This window comes from Elephantulus edwardii, unplaced genomic scaffold (genome assembly GCF_000299155.1).
Source record: "Elephantulus edwardii isolate Elephantulus edwardi_28Jun2011 unplaced genomic scaffold, EleEdw1.0 scaffold00002, whole genome shotgun sequence".
NCBI classification, from domain to species: domain Eukaryota; kingdom Metazoa; phylum Chordata; class Mammalia; order Macroscelidea; family Macroscelididae; genus Elephantulus; species Elephantulus edwardii.
Window position 1 is genome coordinate 30,745,823 of NW_006399752.1, and position 4,357 is coordinate 30,750,179.

Sequence of the window (4,357 nt, forward strand, 5' to 3'; positions counted from 1 at the left end):
TAGACATACCATTTGACCCAGCAATTCCACTACTGGGAATATATCCTGAAGAGACCAGAACTGCTACCCAAGCAGATATATACACACCCACGTTTATTGCAGCTTTGTTCACAACAGCGAAGAGCTGGAAACAACCCAAGTGCCCATCAACAAACAAATGGACAGAAAAACTGTGGTATATTCACACAATGGAATATAATGCTGCATTGAAAAACAAGGAACTTATGCTTTTAATTTTTGACCCAAGCTATTTAGTTTTCCTTTTAGCTGTAAAGAACAGGTTAGGTAATTCCACCCCACCCCTCTTTCAGTTCCACTTCCTTAGCTCTTAGCCATGGCCGCAGACAGATTTGTGAGGTGTCATTTGGTTGCTGTTGTTAGGTGCTATAAGAGCTGGTGAAGTCCCATGACAGTCGTTTGTATAAGAGAAAGCAGTGCTGCCCAGTCCTCACCCACCTAATCACTGACTTGTTTCAATATGTTATCGTGACTGGTGTCAGTTCAGCTCAGGGAGTGTTTCTCTTGTTTTTGCTAAGCTCTTACTTCACCAATCATGTCACCTTTATTCAGGTGTAAAATCGGAGGAGTGATACTCAACACACACCTGGTTGTAAAATTGAAAACAAAAATTGACCTCACTTGTAACCTAAAGGTAAACAGTTGGGATCCACTAACTATTCCACAGACCCACCCAGAAACCCGTGGCTTGATGGCAGTGTCATTTGTGTTTGGGTTTGGTTGACACAGGATGTTAGAAACAACTCAGACTTTAGAGGCAGAGATTGGTTTCTACGTGGCTGGCCCTTCTTGGGAAAAGATGTTGTGGCCGGGACAAATGCACTGCCTGCCTCTCTGTGTCCTTGTCAAATGTGTTTGTTAGTGAAGTGGGGACAATAAAGCTGACTCCAGAGTTTATTAAGGAGAAAAAAGGTGAAGGGGTTCAGCATAGTTTAAACTACACAACACAACTGTGTTTAGGGAATTTGCTTCTATCCATGTTGCCAATGCCACTCGCCTATCAGGTGGAGAGATCTAGTGGGTTCTATTATTTTGATTAGAGCTGAAGTTTACTGTACAACTATTACACTTACACTTTTTCTTTTTTTATGGTGAGAAAAATTTGTACTTAGAATTAGCCAGCTGGATGGACTCAGTTTAGATGATCCCAATTTTGTTGGCAACATCCAAAGCATCATAGTCAGGAGCAAGTCGAACATAGGCCTTCTTCTCTCCATCAGGCCTAAAAAAATTGTTGACCTTGGCTACATCAATGTCACAGAGCTTCTTTCCAGCTTGTTTAAGTTGGTGCTTGTTGACCTTGACATCTACAGTGAACACAAGTGTGTTGTTATCTTCAATCTTCTTCATGGCTGACTCAGTAGTCAGGGAAAATTTGATGATGGCAGAGTGGCCAAGCTTCTTTCTCCTGGGGGTGCTCTTCTGGGGGTATTTGGGCTGCCTTCGGAGTGTCTTGGCATCTTAGGCCGCCGGAAGGTGGGTGACATGTGGACCTTCTTTTTTTATGGCTGTGGATGCCGTTCAGGACGCCTTCTTGGCCTTTAATGCCTTCGCTTTGGCTTCATTCAATTTTGGGAGGGGCAGGGCTTCCTTCTTCGCTTTCGGTGCCCTCTTCGTAGAAAGTACACTTACACGTTGACTTGAAACTTTCAGGAATTGATAAAACTACCAAGAAGTATTCTCTTTAGCTTTCCCCTAAGACCATCTTTTAGGTCATCCAGCTCCTCACTTTGTACATCCATCTGCAAAGGACCTTGGAAATGATCCTCTGTAAAAGCCTAGAGAAATGGGAAGCAGAGCCACAGCGGAGAATACAGATGTGTCATTTGGTGCAGAGAGTCAGGACTGGAGCTTGTAGTGGCTGCAGCGAGACTGGACTGTTGACTCAGCAGCTTATTTGCATGTGTGTTTTAGTGTGTGGAGTAGAACTTTGGTCATTATGTGCCCTGCAAGCTTTCCTCCTCTGTGCTGGTGTCAAAAATACTTTTATGGAGCTTGGCATCTGGAACACACAACCAGGAGGGGAGTATAAAGCCTTTAGCACTGTGAAGTAAGAAGACTAAACAAACTTGACTATAGATTCCAATATCGATCCATGGTCTGCCCAGCTCAGAAGGAATGAGAAACGAATGAACTTGATACGACAAAGTGGTAATGGCCCTTGCTCCCTTCCTGAGTGCAAGTTCAGGTGATGCTCGTGACTCAACTTTTCTTGGAAGCCATAGAAAGTGAGTCTTCTCATCCCCACACTAGATGCAGCTTCAAGGTTTCAGAGGAAGAGAAGGATGAACGGGCTGGCATTTAAGACTGACTCTTTTCCTTCACGTATTTGTTCTAACCCAGTAACAGCTCCCCACGCTTGTAAATGGCCATAATGACTTGAAGTTTACAGAAGTGTCGTCACCCTCAGACAGATTAAGGAGCTGAATAAAACCAAAAGAGCTAACCAGTCACTATCAAGTTGGTTTGTACTTGTTGTTATCTCCTGTGTATCAAAGACCTGAAAAGGAGAAGGTCATCAGGCCTGTCTTCTAAGATGCTGGTGGGTGAGCTCAAACTTTGAAGTGAGCAGCCAAGAGTGGAACCTCTTGCATCATCTGAAACTCTAAGACAGCCCCCAAAAGATAAAACAAGGGAACGGAAGGACCGAGCAGTCTCCGCCCGCAGGGCAGGCCCTAAAGCTGCTTCTGTGGCATCAGATCTCTGCTCAATAACGAAGCTGCTGCCTGACACTGAGGAAAGGCGCAGGAAATAGTTGTGAAATGTAGAAACTGACGTGGAGAACTCACTGAGCTTCGCTGCATGACTGAGGACCTGGGTGGGGGTCAGCTTGTGGACCTGCTGTGAGTGATGCTTTGGGGCGGGTGAACCGTGAGACAGGAGAGTGACTACACTGGCTTTATCTGACCGACTCTGAGGACCGGCACGGTGACCTTCGGCTGTACTGTGTTACACTGTGACTTGCACGTGTTGTTGTTGTTGATTGCCGTTTAGTCGATGATGACTCATAAACAAAAGACCTGAAGTCTTTCTATAACTGTCGTCATTTCTCCAAGTACATAGAGTTTCCATAGACATGTAGTTTAGGAAGTGGATGCCACTCCTGCTTCCAAACCTGTCTTAAACTGGGAGTTCCACCAAACACTGTCCACCATGGGCAACCGTTATGGTATTTAAGACACAAAAGGCAAGGTTCAGCATCACAGCAACCCCAGATTGCCTCAGTACGGCACATAGTGGCTCCTATTTAAATTTTCTGGAGATATCTAAGGAAATTAAGTGTTTGGTATAATAAAGCACATAATCAGTTGTTCTTAATTTTTTTTTCTACCTAAAAGAAACCTTATATATATATTAGAGTTAAAGTTCTTGGTAGAGTTTTAAATATGTGGTATTTCAGAATTAGATTGCCAGTCTTGTCTTCTGAGGCTCCTCGTTATAGACTTGAACCTCCAACCTTTGGTGACTAATAGAATCCGTTAACCATATGCAAAAGTCAGAGGTAAGTGAGTATTACACAGATGGTTTTTCAAAAATAAGTCTCTGTTCCCAGTTTGTCTTTACAAGGAAGTTTTGATGAAACCTGTCCACCCTGGATAATCTTGCTAGAAATTGAAATATCAGTGCAGCTTCCAGAATCACAGCAACACAGAAATTACCACAGTGTGGGAAATTATGGGCCTGCAGGACAAGTGGGACCAGAAGAACTATTCATAGGAAAAGACAATTTTCCAAATCTATAGGAGAATAGAAATGTTCTAACTCAGCCTAACAAAACCAACAGCTAGTTCTAAGCCAGAGGTCCTGAAGTTCGCTGTCCAGTGGTCATCAGGCGGCTGGGCACCTTCTGGCAAGCCAGCTTCAGGCGAGGAATCGCAGCATAGAATGCAGAAGAGCCACACTTCAGTAAACAACATCTGGACGAAGGAAAGAGGAGACGGAATGCAGTTGGGCATCACCCATGCAGTGACAGATTGCATCTTTAATAAGCAGACACTTAATTAGAAAAGTAATTTGTAAAAGACATTAATGGAACGTGAGTAGTCAACTTTGACCAATGTGCTCACTGTCTCGGTCTAGGTACTGCCATGCAGCCAGGCTTCTGCTGGGATCTGACAGTCTTGCTTGTGAACACTCACTGTGTGTCCACACCAACACATGAGAGCAGCAGTGGCACCAGAGACATTCAGTTCCTAAACAAAGGTCCAGAGTTCAAAACTAGGAGTTAATCCTCTGAGGAAAGATGTGGCAGGCTGTTTCCATAAAGACTTAGAGCCCTGGAAACCCCTAAACAGTTCTACAGCAGTCACCGTCCGCACAGTGGACAGTACGGGTGGTC

General features: G+C 44.2%; 1 pseudogene; it reads right to left on the minus strand.

Annotated features, from left to right (window-relative positions):
* Window positions 1-1,155: 1,155 nt before the first annotated feature.
* Window positions 1,156-3,974, minus strand: LOC102854042 (annotated as a pseudogene).
* Between the last annotated feature and the right edge of the window lie 383 nt (window positions 3,975-4,357).